Genomic DNA, 14,869 nt, shown 5'->3' with positions numbered 1-14,869 from the left:
AACACAGACACACTGTTCCTCCAAGGCCCTCACTGATGGTCAGGGATCTCAGAGTCCCCTGAGGGAAGCCCAGCCTCACACATGGATAAAAGGCATGATAACTCCCTCAGCCAAAGTTCGTATACTCTTGGTGGAGGGGACCCAGGGAAGAAAGTGACAAGTAGCCAAACATTGGGCATGACCTTGTGGGATCAGCAGAGCAGGTATGTGGTGCTCACACACATCCTCTCCTTCATGCATTCACAAACACAGGCACCTGTGCACACGGAGGTACACACCCATGTATTTTCACAAAATATGTATGCAACACTCTGTGCATGTGTACAAACACACAAGCTACGCTCACACACACAATCACTACCACTGATCAGACATTAAAATGGACAAACAAGCTCACATATATAAGTATGTCCACATTTTTATACACCCATTCACACCTTCTCAGAGTGTATACTCACGTCCACAATTGGAAACTCACACTCAGGCCCACACACAAACACACACACACACACACACATACATACACACTCAGAGACAAATAAACCAACCAATCTCACCCCACATCTTAGTATCATGCAAATCTCAAGCAAATCATGACCCAGTAAAGACCCAGACCCCAAGTGCAATGTCATTCTACACCCATTTCCAAATCTTAGCCTGTCCCAGAACTGGGAGAAGAAAATTTGTGTTCCCATGGCTCAACTCCTCCAGTGTGTCTGTCCCCTGCTGTGTAAGGTCTAGCGTGTCCTCAGTTTCATTCACCTCTATATAACAGGGCCTGCTATCTCTCTCCTCCTGCAGGCTTCTCTCCAGCTAGCCCTTCAGCCTAAGGAAAATCCAGGCTGGAAGGGAGTATGTGCAGCAACCCCTGCTGGAGGCATGTGGTATCACAACACAGTTCTATGATACACAGTCATCACTCCCAAGGCTGGGGTGGAGAGGAGCAGGGGAAAGGAAGTCCTCTCAGCAAAGAGGAGGAAGCAGGGCAAAGTGCTGGGTGCTCCAAGAATGAAGTTCAGAAGCCTTAAGCTGCCTTGGGTTTCTTCATTTCAATCCATTCATCCCAGACTGCAAGATCAACTCTCCCAAAGCTCAACTCTAACCAGGTCCGACCCTTGCTCAAAACCCCCAGGTGGATTCTGGTGGTCCAAACTCCCAGTCTAGAATCAGGTCTCTGGAATCTGGCTAGCCCACCTCTTAACCTTGCATCCTGAAGAGCCCAGCCCTTGCCTTCTGTCCCCTGAACAGTTCTTTGCTCAGCTGCTGCTCTGCTGAGATGCTTCACCCCAAATTTTAACAGTCTATGTCTTACGTATTTTTCTAGGCCTGGCCTTTGCCATATGGAACAATATAATCCAATATAATCCAGAGCTCCCATGGCGGGAGCTCTGGAGGCCGAGGGACCTGTGCATCAGGCCTGGCCCCACCCATCACTGGCTAAGCACCTCTCTGCCATCATCCCCCCACCCCCATCCTCTGCTCCTTCATCCAGAAAACAGCATGTCTTGGTTTTGTGGTGAAGATTAAACAAGATCATGGATGTGAAAACGGGGCTCAGGCAGAAGTAAACATCTGTGTGAATATGCAAGGAGTCATAATTACAGCTTCATCCTTTCATCTCTGTTCCCACCTACATTGCCCCCACAGAGTAAGTAAGCAGAGGGATCCTTGAGGAAAGGGGTCAACGCTGGGTCACCTTTGGGCCACTCATCCCCCAGCACTCACCAGGGCTTGCTGCCAGCCAGCCCAGGCAGCAGGGTGTGGATTTGAATGACAGGAGGCAGTACAAAGTTGTACTTCCTGCCAATTCATGCCAGACTACAACTCCCAGAATGACTCACAGCTGTCATGGGCGTGGCCACACACTTAGCCACGCCCTCCTCAATCCCTTTTTTCCGTTGTGCTCCCTGGGGATTGGTCTCAGACCAGAGAGGGGCGGCCTAGCCAGGAGGTCCCACGTCCCTGAGACACCTTGGCCCCTCCCACAGAGCGTCTGTGTTTCTCACCATACCCACCAGGGCTCCATTTCAGGCCTCCTTGTCTCTCCCACACAGTGACTGTGTCTGGGCTCCTAGCTGTGGTCGCCCCCCCCTCCAGGCCCCCACTGAATCTTTCTAAAAGTGTAGGTGAGCGTGGGCGGTTCATAATGGCAGCAGCTAACCTTTATGAGCACCTGCTGCATGCCTGGCGCTAAGTTCTGTATTTCAGCTCCTTCACAACCATCCCACCAGGAAGGTAGGATTATCTCCACCGCACTACTTGCCCGAGGTTCAGGGGGAAGTTAAGCAATTGCCCAGGATGCCACAGCTCTGGAGCTGCAATTTGAATCTCTGCCTATCTGCCAGTTTCTCTACTCTATCTTCAAAGCTTCCTCTGAACCAGGGTAGCCATCCAAAGAGTGAGAGCCCAGAAATCTCAGGATGCACACATCTCAGCAGCTACACTGTTAGGAAGTCCTCTCAGATATCTGACTTAAGTCCCTCCTGCTTCAAAAAGCCCCAGTTGCCTCCTGTTTTCCAAGGAGGGCAATAAGAGGGTGACTTCAGGGACTTTAAGAAGTGGGTCACATCTCTAGGGACCTGGCCTTTCCCAGGGAGTAAGCAGCTGAACAATGGGAGATAAATGTGTGAAAACATCCCTGTTACTAAATATATCGACTTCCCCAGAGGCTCGGGGTGCTGACAGGGAGCCTGTGGGCCCCGCCCTGGAGGCCACAGTCTCATGGCTCAGACAAGCTGGGGTGCTCAGAGCAGCAGACAAGGCTGTCTGGCTGGCCAGAGGCTGGGGCAGAGGGGGAGGAGGCCAACATGGAAGGGGTGATGTCTCATTCTCCCAGTCAAAGCTGCCAAGCTGGAGCTGGCTCATTTGCATATTACTTTGCACTCATTTGCATACCACTTTCTGAAAGGGACCCATATTCTTCAAATGCTGCCTCTCCCTCATTTCCAGAGTCTTTGCTTGTTCATACCCATTCTCAAGTAGGATGGTCTCCTTGGCAGGCCCTGGCCAGGGGCACCAAGAGAGACCAAGATGTCACAAATTTACGAGGATCTCCACATGTCAAGGCTGCTGGGGACACTTTCACAGCAGAAAGTGCTTCCTATAGTCTCACCTCAATTCCTCATGCCTGTCCCACTCCACCTCTGCCCAGTGCTTCCCTCCAGCGTTGAACGTCATCCTTTGGCCACTCTGACCTCCCACAGTCCTGGCATAAATAACACCACGCTAGCTCTGCCTCCAGGCCTCTGCACACGGTGGACGTCTTCCTGGTGCTCCCTCTCAATTCAGCCTGAAGTGACTCTCCCTTCTAAGGACAGTCCCAGGGGCACCTCCTTCTGAATGCCATCCCTTGACACGCACAGGTAGGGAAGACAGCATCCCCCTACATGATCAGTGGCTCTGTCCATCTCTTCCCAGGGCCACCATGTTCCTCTGGACACAAGCCTGCAAATGGCTCTGAATGAACAAATGAGCCCCCCACTCTCCCTCTTCCTAGCTCAGTCTACTTCCCTGCAGAAGGGCAGGGATGGAGAGCACCTGTCTCCCACTCCCCTCCTGCCCCGGGACACTCTCCCCACAGCCTCACAGTCCATTCTCTTGTAGCCAGCAGATTTCACAGCCCTTCTGCTCAGGAAGGAAGTTCTTCCTATTGTCTCTCCTCACTCCCTGTTCAAGTCATGCCTGTTTTTTTTTTTTTTTTTTTGTGTGTGTGTGTGTATGTGTGTGTGTGTGTGAGAGAGAGAGAGAGAGAGACAGACAGACAGACAGACACTGGGAATCAAACCCAGGGATACTCTATCACTGAGCTATATCCCCAGCCCTTTCTGTTTGAGACAGTGTCTTGATAAGTTGCTGAGGCTGGCCTCGAACTTGTGATCCTCCTGCTTCAGTCCCTCAGGTAGCTGGGATTACAGGCATGAGCCACTGTGCCCAGCCCATGCCTGCTTCTTTATCATTATTTTGAGCTAATGGTAACGAGAGGAATCAGGGCCTGGCCCTACCTCAGTTTCACTGTGTGTAGTTGAAACACAAACTGCCCATTTCCCCCACTCTCTAGGATGTGTTTGAGCCACTCCTGGATCATTATGCCCCAGCCCGGCTCTGCTTAGGAGAAAGACAGCGACCCAAGATGGAGAAAGGGGATGAGGCCAGGCCAGGTTTGGTGAGAGCCAGACCCTATAGAGAAGGCCCAGGGCAGATAGAAGCACCAGGATTAAAGGAATGAGCATCCTGTGCCCAGGTGTGCAGGCAGGGAACTGGACAGATCCATAGGCACACAGCAGACAGGAGGGAAGTGGTTGATAGAAGGCAGCTCTTAATATCTCCTCCCTCTTAGAGGCTGCTCAGCCCTGTGCCTGAGAGGGATGGGAGAGCCAGATGAGGCAGCTCCTGCCTTGAGGAACTTCCTGATAGGCTGAGCAAGGCATTCCATACAGGAGACGTGGCAGGGGAAGGCCAAGTTGGAGTCACATTCTTGATCCTATAACGTCAGGGACAGAAACATCAGAGTAGGCCTTGAGGTCAAAGGGAGGGGGCAGCCAAGAAGGGCTTCCTAGGGGAGGCATCCTGTTCAAAAACCTTTCCCCAACTCCTTTCCTATAAGGAAAAGTCCAAGGCCTTTAGCATGGCATTGGAAATCCTAGAGAATCTGGCCCCTTTCTTCCTCTTCGCAATGTCCCTCTCGCTTCTGTCCCCTGAACATGTTGCTCTTTCTCACCTGCCCACTTTTCCATGCTATTCATCGCCTGGGCCATTGCTGCCCATCCCACAGGGTCTAGCACTGCTCATGCTGTGGGGCTGTAGATTTCTACTCCTGGCTCCCTCAATGGCCCAGTGCTCTCTGACAGCAGGTTCGTATCTTCTCTGTGTCCCCAGTGACCAGCCCAGTGGGCGCCAAGCAGGCACTGGGGAGCCCCTGTCCAGTGAGTGAATGAATGCATGAAGGCAGTAATGGGAGCCTGCAGAGTGGGTGGATTTCATAGGCCCAAGCAGCAGAAGTCTGGGGAGACCGGGCCTGGCCTGACAGCAGCATGGCTGAGGGTGAGACTCCCAGTCCATTAAGACTGGAGGGGTTACTGCCGGGAGTTCTGCTCCCCGCCCCAACACCATTTGGCTAGATCCCAGCCAAGCCATCAGCAGTCCCTGGGGACAGGAGGCTGGAGTGGGAAGCAGGAAGAATTGCAGGAGCTGCTTGGTGGGTAGGGGGAACTGGGGGTGCAGGGAGCATAACGGCAATTAACCCTGAGTGAGCTGACCCAGCTCAGCTGCCCAAGAAGTTCTGGGCAGGGCCTGAAGGAGAAGGATACTGAGGGTCAGGGCTGATGAAGAGGTTCAGCCCAGCCTTGCAACCAGAGGAGACTGACAACCTGTTTCTGTCTGTCAAGAGAGGCCTCTGTGACCTCTGACCCTGTGTGTGTCTTAGCCAGAAACTCCTCAAGGGTCTGTCCACAGCCTGAGCCCACACCCAGCTGGCCTGAACCTGACAAGAGCTGTTGGTCTGAAATCCTGACTCTCTGAGGCCCCCCACCCCCGCCACCCAAAGCCTGAGCACCCACAGTGCTGCCTGCTCCATCCCCCTTTGTCCAGCCTGCCCCAGGTCCCCAAACCTCCCTGCAGAAAGCCCTGTCTGGTCCTTGGCCTCCTGGTCCCATTCCAGTTACAGTTCAACCTTGACAGCACCACTGAGGCAGATTTCTAAAACCCAAATCTGATGGTGTCCCTCCCATGTAGAAAAACCTTCCCAGGCTCCCTGGGGCCCCTTGGACAAAGCTCAAGAGACCTGGTTTAAAAGCCCACAAATCCAGTGTGCCCCAGCAGCCACGTCCCGGGCCCTCTTCTCCTCCTCGCTGCTTCAGTCATGTGTGCATCCCAACCCAGGGCCTTTGCTCATGCTGTTCCCACACCCACCCCACCTGTTAATTTGATGCTGATCTTTACTGCCTAATTATTCGCCAGCTATTTTATGTCTATGAAGCTTAGGAGCCCCCAGAGGACAAAGCCATTATTGCCTATTTCTTTTCGGCATCTCCCCACAGGGTGTAGAATGAATTGTCCTGGGCTCTTGGAAATGGTCACACATTCAGCCACCTGCTCCTGCCTCAGCAGGCCAGTGTCCCAGCTGTGTCCTCCACCACCAAGGGAAGGAAACAGCCACCCACACACTCACATGAACACACACATAGTTATACACATGCACACTTGCACACCAGCCACAGAAGCGCCAAGATATACACACATGGATACACACTGGCACCATGCTCACATACCCACACCTGAACACTTGTGCTACTACAGACACCCACCTACACACACAGCAACACACTAACAAATAACACGCAAACAGGAACACACACACTAGATCAAACAGATGTATTGAGTCACTAATTTTACAGACATAGCACACATATTAACACGCCCACCAATGAGCAAACCCAGCCCAAAGCACATACACACCAAGCTTCACTCAGACACAGGAGATGAACACCCACAGTCAACACGGCACTCCCGAACTCCAACAGGCGGCTTCACATTGGAACACTAAGGACCCCAGAACCCTACAGGCCCCTCTACACCTACCATGTGCCTAACACCCCACATGCATATGCACATGCATACACAGACATACACACTCACATAGCTTGGCATAGATCTACACCTCTGACTTGGGCACATGTGCGTGCATGCACACACGTGCATGCATACACAATCATCTGCCTGCCACCTCAGCAACCCTCCAAGAAGCACCTCCACCAAGTCCACCCTTCATCTGCATATGCACCCCTCTGCACATGGGCAAACACGAGGCTGGCACGCAGGGGCCTCGTCCCATCCAGCTCCGTAGCTCTCTCTACCTGGTCCTGGAATAGATGCGGTGTGGTAAAGTTGCATAAAGTGGTGGCTCTGAACCCCAATTCCCAATTCCATGAAGGCTGATTACCCTGACCCTCTCTTGCTGCAGGGCTACTCTTCCTTATGCACATTCTTTCTCTTCCTTACTCTCTCCTACACACACACACACACACACACACACAGCCCTCGTGGTCCAAGACACTATCCTTCTCCAGAGTCCTGAACCATTCTATCTCAGCTCCAGAGCTCCTTGTAACTCCTGCTCCCTGATCCTAGACCCCAGGGGACTGTTCAGGTTCATCACCAGCCCCTCCCCCAGCCAGCATTCCCTTCAAGGAGACCCCAGTCTCAACACCTCCAAGGTTGATGCCAGGCATCCCCACCCTGCACAGAGGCCCCCACGAGGCTGCAGTCCTGCAACCAGTGCCCAGAAGCAAGATCGATCCTCCCACGTGGCTTAGCTCCATGTCAATCCCAGTCCTTGGAGGGACTCCCAGGACCCAGTCTGTGGCGCCTCTCAGCCGCTCTCCTAGAGCCCCAGCCCCTCGCTAGTACTCACGGCTCAGCCGGTCGCGCTGCCGGGTACTGCTGGCTCCTGCAGAGGATGGAGTGGCCGCATGCCTGCCCCATCACTCCTCATCGTCTGCCTCCCCAGCCAGACTAAGGTGGCACCTTGCCCTGTTCCCCCACCCCTGCCCAGAGTTCTGGGCAGGGCGCCCCCAGCAGGCACAAAGACCAAGAGCGACAGCCTGTCCCCGACTCAGCCTGGACTCAACACCCCAATCCAGCTCTGCTGCCCCGGCGGCTGCTCCGCCTCTCCCTCTCCCGCTGCCACTGCCTAGGCTGCTCGCTGGCTCTGGGAGGAGGTTGGAGCAGGTCTGATAATGCAGAAGGGGGAGGGAGGAGGGAGGAGGAACTGAGAGAGGCCCAGACAGAGAGAGAGAGAGAGAGAGAGAGAGAGAGGGAGAGAGAAAGGGAGGGGTAGGGAGACTGGGAGGGAGGGAAGAAAGACTCACACACGGAGGGAGAGACCGAGAGATAGACAGAGACAGGAAGGAGGAGAGAAGCATGAAGAAGAAGAGGGGAGAGGGATCATAGCCTCAGAGACATCAAGATGGAAATACAGAGATCAGAGAGGCATAGGGGAAAACCCACACAGAGGAACAAAGCCAGAGGAAAAGGGAAAAAGAAATAAATCAGAGGCAGAAATGGAGGAAGGGAGGGAAGAAGAGGTGGGAGAAACAGAGGGTGAGGATGAGGGATTTGCAGTCATGAGCTGGGGACTTGAAGGGCAGGTGGACATGACCCAGACCTTCTGCTGCCCCATCACAGAGTCCTTCAGGGTAAGGGACATGCCTGTCTTCAAGTCTGAGAGGGCCAGGCCTCATGCAGACTAGTTGCTACCCCCTCTGTGTTTGAATCATGTCCTAGGATGCATCCCAGCATGGACATGGTACGCAGCAGCCTAGGGGGAACTTTTGTAGATGGCCTTTGGACTCAGAACCTGTGATGGTGGCTCTGCTTGGCTGAAAGCTAATATGTGAACATGGACATTTACTAGAAATTGTGGGCACCCAGGCCACAGTATACCCCTCATGCCCTTCACTGCTGGGCTATAGGCTTGGGGGAGGCACCCTGCACCTCTGCCTAAGTCCTCAGAGAAGACTCCTCAGGACAAAGCTTTAACCCAATGAATTAGGAGCATTTCGGGCAGTGGGACAGGTAGGGAGTTGTCTCAGCCAAGCTCCTATTGTATTTAGGAGGAAAAGCTCCAGGCTTGAGGCAGAAGTCAGGGGGCAGAGAGGGTGGACCTCTGGCTCCACAATTAATTGAGTCATTCATTTGCAAACACCTACCACTGGTCAACCCCATCGGACACAACTCTGACTGTCCCTTGCTTGTGAGAAGCACCCAAACTTGTAGGCTATGAAAAAGGGAATCACAGGGTCTGTGGAGCCCAGAAATGTCCTCTGACCCAGCCAGGGGAGTTGTCAAGCATTTCTGGAGGAGAAGATCTGAGCTGTGTCTTGAAAGGCAGAAGGGTACATTCCAGGGAGGAGGAACTACAGTGACCCCACCATGAGAGATGAGTCTGGAGTCTCATCTCTCACAACTTCATTTCACTGGCTTGAGGAGTCTTCACTGGCCGAGTCTGAAGAGTTCAAAGAAGGGTGCCTCCTGGGCCAGGGTGGTGCAGTGCGGCGCCTCACCTGGCCCTCAGCCCCCTTTATGCTCTTCCACTCTGGGGACACTGGTGGCTTCAACCTTAGAAATCTCCTGGGAGTATGGAGAGAGGGTCTCTGCCCCATCCTAACGCCACACCAGATACCCCAGTTGCCCAGAAGTAGGGTCTGCAGGAACAAAATCAAAGCTCAGGACTTAGATGGCCTAACGGGGACTTTAGACTCAGAGTGAGGCAGGCAGGATTCAAATCCCGGCCCTGCCACGTGCCTAGATAAGTGATTTCGCTTCTCTGAACTCCAATTTCGTTTTCTCATTGAAATATGGGATCACAATTTCCAAGCCTGAAGGGTTGTGAGGTTTGAGAGATGTCTCTAAAGTTCCTGGTAGATGGTTGTCCCTCACCTCCACTGGAAAGTGGAATTGATGGAGCCGAGGGAATGAGAGCCCTGTGTTGGCGTGGGGACGGGGAAGGACAGGAACAACTAAGCTTGTGCAGGAGGCTGACCAGACAGAGTGCTGCGGGAAGCAGCGGGGCAGAAAGGGGCGAGAGCTGGGTCCAAGACCGGTTTTCTGGAGCTCCGCCCCCCCCCCCCAGCTGCTCTCCAGGGTGCTGAGCCCCGAGAGCCGCGTTCCCAGGCCCTGGGCCCCCGCCCGCGGGCGGCCAGCCGACTCGGCTCCTCGCCAGCTGGGGCGCTGTAGAAGGGACTGGGAGGAGCCAGGACGCGGAGTAGGGGAGCAGAGTAGCCTCGCAAAGTGATGGGGCGGGAGTTCACGTCTGGAATGGGCCTCTGCACCGCTCTCCTGGCCTTGGGAGGACCGCAGGTTCCCGGGCTCCAGCTACCTCCTCCTTGCCCAAAAAGGCTACTTCTCAGCGCCCGCCCCCGCCCCCTCCTACGGGCGACCATCTTCCTCCCACTTTCCAGACGGCCCCTCCTCGGTCTCCCTCGCTGGCTCATTCTTCGCCCCCTCAATACCGAGCTTCTCACAGGACCGCGGCAGTCTCTCCTCAGTCTCCACCCCGCCCCCACCAGGAGGGAACCTTCCCCCAACACAGGAACTCTGGCTTCCTGAAGCCCAGGTCCCTCTCTGGCGCTCCAGCTGTAGGCCCCCTGGTCTCCGGGAATAGCCCACTCATCTGTTAAACACCCAACACAACTTTGGCCTGTATCAGAGGCACCAACAAACTTCTGAAAACTCTAGAGTCGCTTGGTCTCTTCCCTGCCCTCCGCCTTCTGTGTCCAGTGTGTTCAGAGGCCTGTTGGTTCTCTCACATCCTCCCCTCCCTCCATTCCCCATGCACCCACTTCCTCCCCCTTCCCCTGGTCACCTCCCAGCCCCCTACTCCAGTCCAGCCTCTCTATCCAACATCCAGTCTGCACGCGATGGCACTGTCCTAAGACACCTGTGTGGTAGTGTAATGTCTCCTCAAAACCCTTCTCAAGGCAACACAGTGCACTCAGAACCAAAGTCAACCTCCTCACCCTGGCATTTAAGATGGCTCCTTGATTTTGTACGTTGTTTCTCCTCTCAGACTGACTTTCCCTCATCTTTCTTTTCTGTGCCAGCCCCAAATCCTGGTTCACCCTTCCTGGGTCAGTTCAGCACACACCCTGCCCACCATCCCCAGGATTCTGTGCTGAGGGGCTGGGCAGCCTTTGGCTGAACTTGCCATCTGCCCCACCACTTCACCCCCGCTGCTCAGGTTCACCTCATTTCTTCTACTCAGTACTGCTTTCCTTGAGGACAGACCAAAGTTCTACTCAGCTCAGTCCCAGTCCCCCGACTTTGGGCAGCCTCAACAGGTTTGAGGAAGAAATGCTGGTGGAGGAGTCAGAGGGAAGGAAAAAGAGAAACATGGGGATGGGGTGCATGTCAGAGCTCAGCCCAGGGCCACCTAGGAATGTGGCCTCAGTAAGAGGCTATAGGTGATGGGGGGAGCAGAGGTCAAGTGGAAGGCCCCCACTGACCTGCTCTGTAGCCATGCCTTTTCCCTGGGCAGGCTGAGGCTGCAGAGGGTGAGACAGCTCTAAACTCTCTGGGGAAAGGCTGGTAATTGGCAGAATGTGGATTTCACTGAGGGTTGGCCTAAACATTCCTGGATGACTCCCTCTGGATGGAGGCCAGGGTAGGCCCACATCTGGGTCTACCCTGGAGCCCAGGAGGGGGAGGAAGGGGTGGAGCAGGGAGCTACTTACAGCATCCTTCCCCCTCCCCTCAGTCAGGAAGCTGCCACCTGGGGCTCCTATGGCAATGGCTAGAAGGGTACCATGTCCATAAGAGCTTAGCACAGTCCCCTGCACTCCTACAGTAAGCATGGGCCCTATCACACCATGGATGACAAAGCACTGGCTGACAAAGAAATGAAAGGTCATCACTGCCTCTAGAACAGCTTTAAGTTCCGACCTATTCGCCATCTCTTCTGGAAGGCTTTGGGAACTCAGACGCAGGGATGAATAGTCATGTTTTAGCTTCAGGTTCCCAGTTCAGTCAGTGCTGCCCTCTGAGGGAAGGGATGACCCTAGGTGGGGGTTGTGATCTCATCATGCTGGGCAGGGAGCTGAGGCAGTTTATTATCAGGTTAGGAGAGGGGCATCCAGAGGCTGCTCAGTCACTCAGCTCGGAATTCGGTGGCACTTCCTGCCTACCCTGTTCCATGGTGGGAGTGTGCTGAGATGGCTCAGAAAGAACGGGTATATTGGGGATGAGCAGAAAGAGGGAAGTCAGAATGGAATGGAGCTGGGCCCAACCCTTGGAAGCCTCTTGACTAAGTTGAAGTCATCTCCAGAGACAGAAATCAGGGAGCTTAAGATGCTAGGGCCAGTGGAGTTCAATCCCTCGTGGTACCAATAGGGAAATGGGTCAGAGACGTGCACAGGTCACAAAGTAATAGGCAGGCCTGGGCCTAGGACCAGGGACTCCTGGCCAATGCCCCCAAACTACTTCTTCCTCTTCATAATCTACATCTCTCCCTCCCTCACCTCTTCCAGTTGGGACAAAGACTAGGAAAGAAAACTGGATATAGCTTGAGGCTCTGGGGAGGGTTCCCCAGGAATGTGGAATTTCAGTGGCCATGGGCTAGGGCAGAAGTGCCCCTGAAACTTCATATTCTAGGAATGGTTTTGCTCTCCTTGAAGCTCGAGCTTCTTCATGACCACCCTCCAAACCAGCATAGCAGGAGCCTCCTTGCCAGGGTCCCCCACTCAGCCCTGATCTACTCCTCCCCCTTAACTCCCCGCACCTGAGTGGGGGATGGAGTGGGTGTGACTCAGTGGGATAAAGGCAGCTGCTATATTTGAGTGATTACATAAGCTAGCTGCAACGTGACAGTTCCATCAAGGTTGGGAGACAAGTTGAGGCCGGGCAGGAGGCAGGGGCCTTCCTCTTCTGTTCCCAGGCTCCAGCCTGGTCAGTAGACATGGCTCTGAGAGGACCTGGGGATTGCATTGTTGGACTGCCAAAAAAAAAAAAAAAAAAAAGCTCTTCCTTAGATCTAACCACATGAGGAAGGATGCCTCCTCCATCTTCCTAGAAAAACAATCCTCTGGTTTCTAGAAACCCTAAGGTCAGATCCAGATTAAGCCCCCGATCTTCCCCCATGAACTCTCTCTAGTAACCAAGATAGAAATGAAAACATTTGCTGTTCATCAAGAGCACAGCACCTGCTGGAGAGAGTCCCAAGCAGCAGTCAAAGCTTGAGTCCTCCATTCCATCAGGGAGGGACCTTGTGTTTCTGGCCTCACTAGGTCACTCACTGGTCATCTTCCTCTTGGAGACCCTTCTGAGAATGATACATGCAAAGATTAGCACAGGAGGAGGTAGTGCTCTCCCATGACTGACCAGCACTGTCACTTGTATCATCATTATTGCCAACACAATGGGCTGGCTGGAGACTTCTCAGGTGGCTGGAACCAAGGTTGGACTGACCTCACTGCCCCCAGTGACTGGTGGCAAGCAGGAGACCAGAAAAGAAATAAGATTTGAGTCAAGAGCTTGGCTAGACTTGCTCTGTGACCCTGGGCAAGCCCTCTCTCTCTGGCCCCCAGGTCTAGAGTTTAGCTTGTAAGGATTCTCAGCCCCAGGGGACTTGCAGCACTAGAGGCTACAGGTGCACCCTGGTAAGGTGTCCTGGGGTGGTAAGGGATGAGGCAGATGTGGCAGCCAGTTCTAGGCATGAGCACAAGGCCACCTCCTCCAGGCCTCCTGGCAGCTCCTCCTATAGGCCCCCCAACCCTGAAGGAAGAAGAAAGCTGTGCCCACCCAGACTGTGTTGCCATGACGCTGGTCTCCATGGTGCTAGGCACACAGCCTCCCCTCACCCAGGAGGAGGGACTGAAGGGGACAGTAGCTGAGGATTCAGGCCCCTGGGCTTCCCCAGCCTGACCCTCTCCTCTTCCATCAGCTAGTAAGGCCCCCAAGCCTGACTCAGGAGAGCGAGGAAAGGCAGTTTTCACTCCAAGTCAAAAGAGTGACAAAGAGAGAACTCAGAGTGACTTATGTGGTGAAAAGATAGGAGTGCAGAAGTGGCAGAGAGGGGGAAGGCAGGGAGGACTGGGGAGAGGGGGCACACTACAGTCACCAAGGGGAAAATGCTTCCCAGCTGACAAGAGGTGGGAGGCACCGTCCAGCCCATCTCTTTGGTTTCAGGGTTTGGAGGCGGGTGGTGGTGGGTGGGCAGAGGAGGAGGAGGAGGAGGAGGAGGAGGAGGAGGAGGGAGGAGGAGCACATTTCCTAGAGAGTTCTTTGTGTGTGGGTGTTCTTCCACATGCTGTGTGTGTGTGTGTGTGCGTGTGTGTGTGTGTGCGTGTGTGTGTGTATGTGATGCACTTGCACACCCAAAAGTGCAGGCTGAGGTGTATAGGCACGTGTGTGCAGAGCATGAGTGTGTGAGTGTGCATGTGTGCGCCTGTGCCACTGTGTCTCCAGGGTGATAAATACAGCAGTAGGAGCTGTAACCAGGGCAGAGAAAGTGTGGAAATTTCCACAGGCTGAAAGTGGTGTGGGAAAAGGGACAGGCCAAGGCTAGGCCAGCCTGTGCTGATTGGAGCCACTGTTCCTTACAGTTCTTTCCTGGGGCATTCCCCAGCTAGGTGCATGTGGCCTACCTGCACCCACAACACACACATGCACAGTGTACAGTGGGATGGAAGAGCAATCCAGAGAGCTTCCTGAGGAGGTGTCCTCTTGGAGGAGGGTTGCGTGATTCCCTCCAGATGCACTTGTATGAATGAGAGAAGCAGTCAGTCAGTCCCCAGAGCAGGGCCTGGGTCACTCAGGTCACAGAGATGGATAAGAGGATATGAACTATGCCTTTTTCTGATGGGGGAAGGTCCCAAGGAGCCCATTTGGCTGGGATGTGGTCATATCTCAGAGCAAGGGATATAGCAAAGATCCAACAGTGGAGGAGTGGAGGAGAGGGCCTGGGGTACCCAGGGGCACTAGGCTCCAGCCACAACAAGCTGCAGGTCACATGGCCTTGCCTATGCTCAAGCCATTCCCTCCCCTGGAGATCTCTTTCCCTCTCAGCTCCACCTACAGGAACACCGTCTGTCCGTCTAGGTTCCCATTCCCTATGAGGCTCCTCCCTGATCAATATCCCCACCAAAGGGCTCCCAACCCAACCCACTTACTCAACTGTTCCCCACCATGTGTTCCAGGAAGCTCTGCACATAGTGGGTATTCAATGAATGTTTGTCAAATGAAAATACATTGGGCCTAGAAAAGACTCTGGATGCCATGATATCAGACACATTTGGGGAGAGAAACAGCAAGGGACAGTGCTAGGTGCTTCACACATCAGCTCATTGAGTCCTTCTGAGAACCCACTAGGAGGCATCCA

Source organism: Callospermophilus lateralis, chromosome 2 (genome assembly GCF_048772815.1).
Source record: "Callospermophilus lateralis isolate mCalLat2 chromosome 2, mCalLat2.hap1, whole genome shotgun sequence".
NCBI lineage: Eukaryota > Metazoa > Chordata > Mammalia > Rodentia > Sciuridae > Callospermophilus > Callospermophilus lateralis.
This window is presented reverse-complemented; position numbering follows the sequence as displayed.